At 48.2% G+C, this 11,717-nt stretch overlaps 1 protein-coding gene and 1 long non-coding RNA gene across 3 annotated transcripts in view; one reads left to right on the top strand and one right to left on the bottom strand.

Annotated features, from left to right (window-relative positions):
* ENTREP2 (endosomal transmembrane epsin interactor 2) overlaps positions 1-11,717 on the top strand; it is a 567,326-nt gene that overhangs the window by 611 nt on the left and 554,998 nt on the right. The gene's annotated exons all lie outside the window — the stretch shown is intronic.
* LOC112205548 (uncharacterized) lies at positions 5,027-10,127 on the bottom strand. Its single transcript, XR_002939488.2, has 3 exons — positions 10,060-10,127; positions 6,261-6,610; positions 5,027-5,280 (listed from the first exon to the last, which is right to left on the bottom strand). It is a non-coding gene; the product is annotated as an uncharacterized LOC112205548 (long non-coding RNA).

The following is an 11,717-nucleotide window of genomic DNA, read 5'->3' as shown; positions in this document are numbered from 1 at the left end:
GATTAAAAGTGTGTGCTCTAGCCGGGCGCGGCGGCTCACGCCTGTAATCCCGGCACTTTGGGAGGCCGAGGCGGGCGGATCACGAGGTCAGGGGTTCGAGAACATCCTGGCCAACATGGTGAAACCCCGTCTCAACTAAAAATACAAAAATTAGCTGGGCATGGTGGCGGGCACCTGTAGTCCCAGCCACTCGGGAGGCTGAGGCAGGAGAATCGCTTGAGCCTGGAAGGCAGATGTTGCAGTGAGCTGAGATTGCGCCACTGCACTCCAGCCTGGGCGACAGAATGAGACTGTGTCTGAAAACAAAAACAAAAAAAACAACTCTGCCCATCAGGCAGCAGGACAAGGTGGAGCGTTTGCTGCTTCTGGCTGGGGTATCAAGGAGTTGATACAGGCTTCCTGGTCCCCTGGGGCACAGGCCTTGACGGCTGGCAAAGCCCCCCCGCCCCCCATCCTCTGCAGGCCGGGGAAAGGCTGAGTCCCACACACCCTGGGAGGCAGGAAGTATCCCAGGACACATTTCCTCAGTCACCCTCCTACCTGATCCACTAGAGAAATGGGGAAGGGGGACCACACACTCTGGTTTCTCCAGATTTCCTGGATTGCCCTGAACACACACACAGCAACAGGACGGGTACTCAAAGGCTACCACATCCCAAACTCAACCTTCAGAGAAATGGTAGATCTTACCAAAGCAATGTCCATGATATGCCTTTGCAAAATTATAACAGACAACTATGACAGTGAAAGAGATCTCACCTAACTGACTCCATCTTGCTTCCAACCCCCAAGCCGTCCTTGTCATTCCCGGGCATGAACTAACTTTGGGAGGAACTTGGTTTATTGTTTTGCTTTGAAACAAAAACAATAACAGCCCTTTCCCAAAACAAACTCCCTTCCTGCCTGGGGACTACACTGCCTTTGCAGGACTAACAAATTAGCTACGAGGTTAGAAATTAGGGTTTAGGAGTCATGCATCTGGAGACTCCAAGATTCTGAGCCATCCCAAATTGCTCCTGAGAATAAACTCACTATGGTAAGGCCTAAGATCAGTGCTTGAGATGATTTGTAGACCCTGCACATGATGATCGATGATCAGCTGGCACCACATGGGATCTTGTGGCCTCTACCCAGGAACTGATTCAGCAAAATAGGACAGCTTCGACTTTCCGTGATTTTGTCAGAGGTGTTTGAACCACAGCGACTCCATCTTGAGTAGGGGCTGGGTGAAATAAGGCTGAGACCTGCTGGGCTGCATCCCCAGGAGGTTAGGCATTCTTAGTCACAGGATGAGGTAAGAGGTCAGTACAAGATACAGGTCATAAAGACCTTGCTGATAAAACAGGATGTGGTAAAGAAGCCGGCCAAAACCCACCAAAACCAAGATGGCGACGTCTTTTAATAATTAGAGTATAATGAGCTGTGGTCATCCTCACTGCTTATTATACTCTAATTATAATGTTTAGCATGCTAAAAGCCACTCCTACCAGCACCATTACGGTTCACAAATGCCATGGCAACGTCCAGAAGTTACCCCCTATGGTCTAACAGAGGGAGTAACCTTCAGTTCCTGGAATTGCCTTCCCCTTTCCTGGAAAACTCGTGTATAATCCACCCCTTGTTTAGCATATAATCAAGAAGTAACTAAGTATACTCCCTCGAGCAGCTCATGCCACTGCCCTGCCTATGGAGTCGCCAACTTGATGGACTCGCCCTGAATTCTTTCTTGCGTGAGATTCAAGAACCCTTTCCTGGTGTCTGGATCGGGACCCCTTTCCAGCAACAATTTTATCTTCTACCCAACCAATCAGCATTCCCCATTTTCCAACACCCCCAACCCACCAAATTATCCTTAAAAACCCAGATCCCCAAGTTTTCAGGGAGACTGGTTTGAGTAGTAATAAAACTCCAGTCTCCTGTGCAGCCGGCTCTGCGTGAATTAAACTCTCGACTGCAATTCCCCTGTCTTGATAAATCGGCTCTGTCTAGGCAGTGGGTATGGAGAGCCCATTGGGCAATTACACATGGACCATGTGTGGTGACTCCATGTTCAAGCAGCCAGAAACTCCCTGGTTGAGGCACCCTGGATAACTGGAATTTCCCATACTTGATTTGACTTTTAGAAAAAAAAAATAGAGAATGCAACAGTGTTTTTCTCTATTTTTCACCTGGAAATCATTTTTAACCTTTGAGAGTAGTCAAGGACCCATTTGAAAATTGGACAACTGATTTCCTCAGAAAAGCAGACCTTAAAAATAAAAATTGTACATGCCATTGTGGGATCCATAGGCCCTCGGATAAGAATCCCTGTAGTAAACCGGGCGCGGTGGCTCATGCCTGTAATCCCAGCACTTTGGGAGGCCAAGGCGGGTGAATCACTTGAGGCCAGTAGTTTGAGATCAGCCTGGCCAACATGGCAAAACCTCGTCTCTACTAAAAATAAAAAAAATTAGCCGGGTATGGTGGTGTGTGCCTGTAATCCCAGCTACTCGGGAGGCTGAGGCATGAAAATCATTTGAACACAGGAGGCAGAGGTTGCAGTGAGCCAAGATCGCGCCACTGCCCTCCAGCCTGGGCGACAGAGTGAGATGCTGTTTCAAACAAACAAACAAACAAAAAAAGAATCCCTGCAGTAAACCGTCTCCTTCCAGCCCCTGGAAGCCATGGCAGCCAGCTGTGCCCACTGCCAATTCTGTGCCACTGTAGGTGGAATTCAAGGCAGACGGGGGCTCCTTGGGGGACACTGTGGCGTGTGCTGCCTTTGATGGGGATCACAGCCTCTCAGCCTCTGAAGCTGGGAGAATCGCTGGGATCACCTGTCCAAACAGAGAGCCCACGAGGACCCCAGAGAGGTTCAGGGGAAATGAGTGACTCAGATCTGGAGCCAATTTTTATGTTAAAAGGTTTCTTTTCTTAATAAAGGCCCATTGGGACCCAGATGAGTAATGAAATGTTGGAACAGCAAAGCAAACAAAAGCCACCCTGCTGAGAAATGAAGAATGGGCTTGAGCTGTTTTTACTCAAACACTTCTCACACCAAATGTGGGATGTTTTCCCGCACCAGCCAGTTCTCAGTACCAACTGAGTGTCCTATGATTCAATTCAATTCTGACACTAACTAATGTCAGATTGAACAGGTTCAAGGGCTCAGTCCCACAAGATCACCTACACCGCAGACGCCAGTCCCAAGTCTTGGGTACTCAGAGAACCTACACTTCTGTCCGACTTGGCTACAAAGTCAGGAGGTTCTTCCAATCCCCACCTCCCTCAGGTCAATAATTGGCTAGAACAGCTCACAGAAACCAAGAAAACACTTATTTGCTATTACCAGTTTATTACCATGGACACAGACGAACAGCCAGGGCTAGGTCTGGAAGGGTCCGGAGCCCAGGAGTTTCTGTCCGCATGGAGTCGGGGTGTGCCACCCTGTCAGCACATGGCTGTGTTTGCCAACCTGGAAGTTCTCCAGACTTCGTTGTTCAGGAATGTTTAGGGAGTTTTCATGACATGGCTATGATTCATTAATCATTGACCACTGGTGATTAACCCAATCTCCAGCCTGTCTCCTCTCCCCAGAGGAGGTTTGTGGGGAGTGGGGCTGAAAGTTCCAACCTCCTAATCCTGCCTTGGTCTTTCTGGGACCAGCCCTCATCCTGAAGCTGTTCAGGGGCTCCCAGCCACCAGTCATCTCATTAGTACATAAAAAACATTCATTCTTCTCACTGCAGAGATTCCAAAGGTCTTAGGCCCTCTGTGCCAGGAACAGAGACAAGGACCAAATCTATGTTTCTTATTGTATCACCGTGCTTCACATCTTAGCCTTCCCCAGGCATGAGGCCCTGGGCAGCTCATGGTCCTCTGTGCCTAGGGTACTGGGACCCCTCACTGCAGGCCCTTTGTGTAGGCTCCTTGGAGGGACCCGAGCAATTCTCTACCACAATTTTTGTTTTCATTTTCTTTAAAGAGAGTTCCCGGGTGGCATAAACCTCGGGCCCCACACATCTGCTTCAGCGTGTAATAATTTGGCTTTTCTCATCCCAGAAGGGACAACAGTGCCCTGAATGAGTAACCCCCAGCCCAACAACCTCTTAAGTGGTGGCATTGTAAGTCGAGAGCATATTCAATTTCCAAGGCTGGCCTGTGTTCACAAATACCTAGTCCTCGAAAAGCCTGAAACATCTTGTGACTCAAGCTTCCCCACCCTTCAGGGTTTCCATAGATCCCTGGGAATCACCACTGGAACCACTGTTCTGGGCGAGACCCTTCATGCGTCCTGCCCCAGAGCCATCTTACTTCTAGGCAGAGTGGACTTGCCTCTGGAACCCTGTTTGGGAACCCAGGCACCTTTCTCTGTTGCTTACCTTCCCTCTCCCCTGTCTGCCAACCGCACTGCTGTCACCTCCCTTCAGTCCCCAGCCCCCACCATGGATCCTGCCTTACAGGGGAATTTGACAGGCTGCATTTAGCCTAGATTAAAATGGCTTTAGAATACGATATTCAAAATCTGCATGTCACTCAAGTTTATCATAAATACAAGATGCAATAAACTTGCTTATCTTGACAGCTGAGCTGACATGGCTTCGGAATGAATAGCATCTTGAAGTTCTGACTCATGATGAAAGCGCATGGGGATTGCAGGGACAGGCTGGAGTGTCATTTTTAAGCACAGCCAACATGATTTTGACAGGGCAGACACACCGTGGGATCGGCTCTTTGCTGCTCCAGACAGCCACTGCCGCGTACAGCTAACTCTTCGTTATTTATGGTAATAGGGACAGGGATGACATGGATCATTGAAATCAGCATGTCATTAACAAATAAGATGCACTGAGGAAGTAATTCAATCACCTCTCTCCAGGTTCCTTTTACGGGAGCCGCTGGAAAACCCTCCACAGGCCCTCCCTTCGGGCCCTGCATCCAATGAATGGGGTGGTGGACAGTGTCCATTCCTTTCCTCCAGGAGCCTCCTGGGGAACCAGACAAGGATCACCTCTGGATAAGCCTCGGATGTGATGGGGAATTCCTTAAGAACTCCCTCTGTCCATTTTCTGTTGCATATAATAGAATATTTGAAACTGAGTAATTGCTAAGAAGTGAAATTTATTTCTTACACTTCTGGAGGCTGGGAAGTCCGAGGTTGAATGGCTGCATCTGGTGAGGGCTTCTTGCTGGTGGGGACTCTCTGCAGAGTCCCAAGGTGGTGCCGGGCATCACATGGCGAGGGGGCTGAACATGCTGGCCCATGTCTCTTCCTCTTCTTATAAAGCCACCAGTTCCACTCTGTGATAACACATTAATCCATTAACCCACCAGTCCATCAGTTCATGAATGGGTTAATCTATTCACAAAGGCAGAGCCCCCATGACCCAATCATCTGTTTTTTGTTTTTATTTTGATTTGTTTTTTGAGATGGAGTCTCGCTCTGTTGCCCAGGCTGGAGTTCAGTGGCACAATCTTGGCTTACTGCAACCTCTCCATCTCACGGGTTCAATCAAATCTCATGCCTCAGCCTCCCAAGTAGCTGAGATTACAGGCATGTGCCACCACGCTCAGCTAATTTTTGTATTTTTAGCCCTTTGAATCTTCCCTGGTCATAGTTATGGGAGCGGGAGAAGAGGAATTCTGGGGAGGGGCAATAAATGATGACTAGGGAAGATTCAAAGGGCTTGAAGAACACACCACGGTCTGCGGTAAAGTCTGCTGGGCCTGCAGAGCAGACAATGGTTTGTGACAAAAGTCTGTCCAGGTGTGTTGACAGACTTTAGTTTTCCTTTCTGAGATATGGGTGCAGTTAATGAAAACCCAGGGAAGTGACTGGAGGTGATTGTTTTTCTTTCGTAGGCCCAGACTTTAGACAGATAAGGGAATGTCAGAGAAGCCTATGCTTTGGGGCAGGAGGGAGCAGAGAGACCTTGAAGCTCCTTTTTCAGTTCAGCATGTACAAAGCATCAAATTCGGGGCATCAGCTTCCGAGCCCCAGCAATGTTTTCAAAGTTAATCCATGTTGTAGTATCAATCAGTATTTCATCCCTATTTACCGCAAATAGTCTCTTGTATCGATATATACCACAGCATGTTCACCAATTCATCAGTTGACGGGCGTTTGAGTGGTTTCCATCTTTTGGCTCTTAAGGAGTAATATTGCTAGGAACATTCATGTACAAGTTTCTATGTGGACATGTTTTCATTTGCCTTGGGTATACCTACGAGTGGAATTGCCGGGTCACGGTAATTATATGTTTAATTTTTTGAGGACTCACCAAACTGTTTTCTGAAGTGGCGCCATCTGCTGGAAAGTATAGTTCTCCTTTTCTGCTTTGTGATTGGTGTTTATTTCTGTTGCGTTTCCCCGGACTGGCAATAGCAGACAATGCAGTGGAGGCCTAGAGGCCCGAGCGGCCTATTGGTTGTGCAGATCAACTGCTCCCTCTTCTGTTGCTAGAGTGAAGGGCAGTTTCTTTAATTAACGACACCCTTTTCTTCCACGATTGATTGCTAGGGTGCTCTCTTGCTGGGTCCTTATTATTACTTTTTTAAGACACTTTTTCCTTTCTCTGCCTTCTAGATGTGGTGTAGACAGGAGCAATGGGTGTCTTCTCTCCTTGCTCACCTGTACAGTTTTAAGGAGAATGGGTAGGGAGATTCTAATTTAGACAGCTGCCACTATCCTCTGGGGCATAGTTTCAGATAGTGGAAAATGACATGGGGTAAAGAAAACAGGCCAAGATGTAGAGCAAATAGCGACTCTACATCTATAGGATATAGGATGTTTTCATGCATTGAAGTGTGTCTCCCAAAAACATATGTTGAAGACAGCCGGGCATAGTGGATCCCGCCTATAATCCCAGCACTTTGGGAGGCCGAGGTGGGTGGATCACCTGAGGTCAGGAGTTCGAGACCAGCCTGGCCAACATGGTGAAACCTTGTCTCTACTAAAAAAAATACAAAAATTAGCTGGGCATGGTGGCAGGCGCCTGTAATCCCAGCTACTTGGGAGGCTGAGGCAGGAGAATCGCTTGAACCTTGGAGGCGGAGATTGCAGTGAGCTGAGACCACACGCCATTGCACTGTAGCCTAGGTGATAAGAACGAAACTCTATCTCAAAAAAAGAAAAAAAAAAAAAAGGCCAGGCACAGTGGCTCATGCCTGTAATCCCAGAACTTTGGGAGGCCAAGACAGGCGGATCATGAGGTCAGGAGATTGAGACCATCCTGGCTAACATGGTGAAACCCCGTCTCTATTAAAAATACAAAAAAATTAGCCAGACGTGGTGGCGGGTGCCTGTAGTCCCAGCTACTCGGGAGGCTGAGGCAGGAGAATGGCATGAACCCGGGAGGCAGAGCTTGCAGTGAGCCGAGATCCCGCCACTGCACTCTAGCCTGGGAGACGGAGTGAGACTCTGCCTCAAAAAAAAAAAGGAAAGAAAAGAAAAGAAAATATATGTTGAAGCCCTAACCTGGCACCTGTGAATGTGACTTTATTTGGAAATAGGGTCTTCACAGAAGTAATCAAGTTAACATGAGGTCATGGTGAATTAGAGTGGGCCCTAATCCAGTGTGACTGGTGTCTTTATAAGAAGGGAAGGTTCACAGGCATAGTGGGAGTGCTAGGTGACAATGGAGGCAGAGATTGGAATGACGCGTCTATAAACTAAGGAGCATCACGGGTTTATGGGAACCACCAGAAGCTGAGAAAGATAAGTAAGATAGATTCTTTCTCAGAGCTTTCAGAGCGAGAGAGCATGGCTCTGCAGACACCTTGATTTTGGATTTCTGGCTCCGGAACTGTGAGAGACTACATTTCTATTGTTTATGCCCTCCAGTCTATGGTTACAGCAGCCCTGGGAAACTACAGTGTCAAGGAAGGCCACTCCAGGAACTGATAACTCAGGGAAGAGCTTTCTTGGCAGAGGACATAACAAGTGCAAAAGTCCTGAGGTGGGGACTGGCCTGGCAGGCCCAAGAAACAGGGATGCTGGAGGGCTGGTGCAGGCACGGCGAGGACTTCAGATTTGATTCCACAAGGGAGAGGAGGTTATTGTAAGCAGGGAGCAGCACAGTGAGATTTTCATGATCAAAATAGTCTAGCTTGTCTATGGAAAATAGAATTTGGGAGAGAAGACAATGGGGGAGACATGACGTTTAGAAGGCCACTGTAACTGTCCATGGTGGCAGTCTGGGCGAGGGTGGGGGTGGGTGGGGGGAGGTGTAATGAGGGTGGATTTGGAAAGCAGACCCAGTAATATTGCTGATGGGTTAGATGGGTGAGAGAGCATGAGCGGAGTCAAGTCTGACTGCTGGATCATTGGCCTGAGCTGCTGGTGACAGCCCTGCTGGGATGAAGGTGGCTGGGGAGGAGGGATACTGAGAATTTAGTTTTGGGCATGTTACCTTTGAAACGCTGATTAGACATTCAAGTGTATAAACAATTTTTTTTTTTTTTTCACAAAAGACGACGTAGGCCAGGTGCGGTGACTCACACCTGTAATCCCAGCACTTTGGGTTCAGAGGCTGGAGGATCACCTGAAGTCAGGAGTTCGAGACCAGCCTGGCCAACATGGTGAAACCCCATCTCTACTAAAAATACACAAAAAATTAGCTGGGTGTGGTGGTGTGTGCCTGCAATCCCAGCTACTCAGGAGGCTGAGGCACAAGAATTGTTTGAACCCGGGAGGCGAAGGTTGTAGTGAGCCAAGATCGCACCACTGCACTCCGGCCTGGGAGACAGAGCGAGACTCTGGCTCGAAAAAAAAAAAAAAAAAGATGATGTAAACAAGTTCCTTGCATTCCTAACATACACGTGCCTATGATTTGCATAATGCAGACAGGAACATAGGAACCTTCAAAACAGGTCCTCTAAATGTGTTTAACCACAGAAGCAGGAAAAAAAAATCATTACGTTAGAGTCCAAGATGTGGCCTCCCTGCTTTCCCCTGTGCTGCCTGCGTGAGGAATGGTTGCATGGCAGCCGGCATGCTGTTCAGGAAGAAAGAGATCTCAGCCAGCTCCTCAGAGTCAGCGCAGCTCTCCAAATATGACTTTAACGACACTTCAGAGCACAACCCAGTTTTCCTCCCACGAGGAGATTCAGAGGGGTGTAAGGGTTCCCTGGAGGGTCTCCATTACCACCAGCAAGAAAACAAGTGGTAGCGATTGATGTCTGCTACCCACGATGAATGATCTGTGTCACCCCTCTAGAGAGAGCCATTTTATCTAGGGGAGCGCAATGGCTAGTTAACAGACACCAGAAGAGTTGAGCAAGATCTGCATTTTGCCTATATTGCAAGTACCCAGCAGCTGCTCTGTAAGTGGTATTCAGGGCATGAAACCTATGGTGAATTTTTTTTTAACTGTTGAACTAGGCTCTGCTGATAGAGAACTTCTCCTACACAGCCAGATACACAGAAGAAAGGCACTAGCAGAGAGGAAGGTGCAGGAAAGAGAGGGCATGAGATGGGGCACTGCCCCTGCAGAGGTCTCTGGCTGGGAGCCAGTGCCCAGAGGGCAGGGCTAGCCATGAACTCCCCAGGTGTGGGAGAGGATGGGAGGGTGGGCACAGTTGCTCCTCACTCGGAGCAAGTTCCCAACCGATGACTACAATGTTCTCTTTGAAGTGGAAAGAGAGACTTAAGGGCTTCAGAAAACCAGAGACTTGAAATAGCCACTCCAGAAGGTGGCAGAGAAAGTTGGATTGGGGACACACCAGGATTGCTGGGCGCAGCTGCATCCCAGACAATGTAACATCTGACTTTGAGATTTCTCTCTGGCAGTGCCCAACAGTGCCTGCCCAGAAACAGAAAAGGCAGAAGTTTGGTCCATTCAGGCCAAATTTGGCCAGATAACTATCAAAAGACAAAGGGCCAAGAGAGTTCCAAATATTGCCAAAGACCCTGAGACTGGCTGAGGACCAGTCAATGCAGGCTGTTATAACCATCATGAAACCCACATTTTAGGGAGTCTGCCCAGGTCCCACAGTCCAATGCGGGTCCGAGTCAGTGGGCGCGTTTGTGTTGGGGATAATGACTCCCTCCACCCCATCACGCAAGCACCCAGGCCATACCCGCACTGCCATCTTCCACATGCGGCTTCCGAGTCTCCCAGCATCGGCATCCAGCCCAGGGAGGGAACATCAGGCAGTGCGCAGGAGCGCTAAAAAAAAAAAAAAAAAAAAAAAAGAAAGAGAAAAATAAAGAGTCGCTTTCCACTACAGAAAATTATAGTTGGCTTGCAAACCAGCCTCAAATACTGCCCAGACCCATTGGGAAACAGCAGCTGTGGGTTCTCCAGTTTGGTGCAGTGAAGTTTAAAGAGATACAGGAATTTAGCTGTTGACCACAGACCAGAGTGCACCTCTCACATTTAAGGTGTGGAATGACCACGTGCACATCAACACAGCCGTCCCTACTCACAATCACAGTCACAGAGCCATGCTGCAGAATTAAAAGCTCACAGCATTGAGAAAATGCGGCACTTAACGTTTATAGCACAAAGGAATTCACATTTAAGAATGCATCAGATTGTAATATATGCTGGGAGGAATTTATTATCAAAATATGAGGCTTCATACCCCCATGCTATTTTTTTTTTTTTTTTTTTTTTGAGATGGAGTTTCACTCTTGTTGCCCAGGCTGGAGTGCAATGGCGCGATCTCGGCTCACTGCAACCTCTGCCTCCTGGGTTCAAGTGATTCTCCTGCCTTAGCCTCTCAGGTAGCTGGGATTACAGTCACACACCACCATATGCAGCTAATTTTGTATTTTTTTAAATTTTACTTTAAGTTCTAGGGTACATGTGCACAACGTGCAGGTTTGTTACATATGTATACATGTGCCATGTTGGTGTGCTGCACCCATTAACTTGGCATTTACATTGGGTATATCTCCTAATGCTATCCCTCCCCCCTCCCCCTACCCCACAACAGACCGCGGGGTGTGATGTTCCCCTTCCTGTGTCCAAGTGTTCTCATTGTTCAATTCCCACCTATGAGTGAGAACATGCGGTGTTTGGTTTTTTGTCCTTGCGATAGTTTGCTGAGAATGATGGTTTCCAGCTTCATCCATGTCCCTACAAAGGACATGAAATCATTCTTTTTTATGGCTGCACAGTATTTCATGGTGTATATGTGCCACATTTTCTTAATCCAGTCTATCATTGATGGGCATTTGGGTTGGTTCCAAGTCTTTGCTATTGTGAATAGTGCTGCAATAAACATACATGTGCATGTGTCTTTATAACAGCATGATTTATAATCCAGCTAGTTTTGTATTTTTAGTAGAGATGGGGTTTCTCCATGTTGGTCAGGCTGGTCTCGAACTCCTGACCTCAGGTGATCCGCCCGCCTTGGCCTCCCAAAGTGCTGGGATTACAGGCGTGAGCCACTGCACCCGCCACCCCACCATGCTATTTATTACTAAAAATGATTCTTAGAAGACAAGTCTGCCTCTCCTAAAGCTCTCCCTATATCCTTGTGAAGCACACCGAGCATGTGTGTGTGTGCTGCATGGAGAGGCTGAGGCCTAGAGCAATTACAGCAGATCAAGTACCCTGGTGGGTACAGAGCTCAGCTGGGCTGGGCACGGGATTCCGGGCAACCGTTAGAATCAGGAGCCAGTCCTGGCCAGGCGCGGTGGCTCACACCTGCAATCCCAGCACTTTGGGAGGCCGAGGTGGGTGGATCACCTGAGGTTGGGAGTTTGAGACCAGCCTGACCAACATGTC

Source organism: Pan troglodytes, chromosome 16, assembly GCF_028858775.2.
Source record: "Pan troglodytes isolate AG18354 chromosome 16, NHGRI_mPanTro3-v2.0_pri, whole genome shotgun sequence".
Lineage (NCBI taxonomy): Eukaryota > Metazoa > Chordata > Mammalia > Primates > Hominidae > Pan > Pan troglodytes.
The sequence above is the reverse complement of the archived record's forward strand: the minus strand, read 5'-3'. Positions and strand labels throughout refer to the sequence as shown.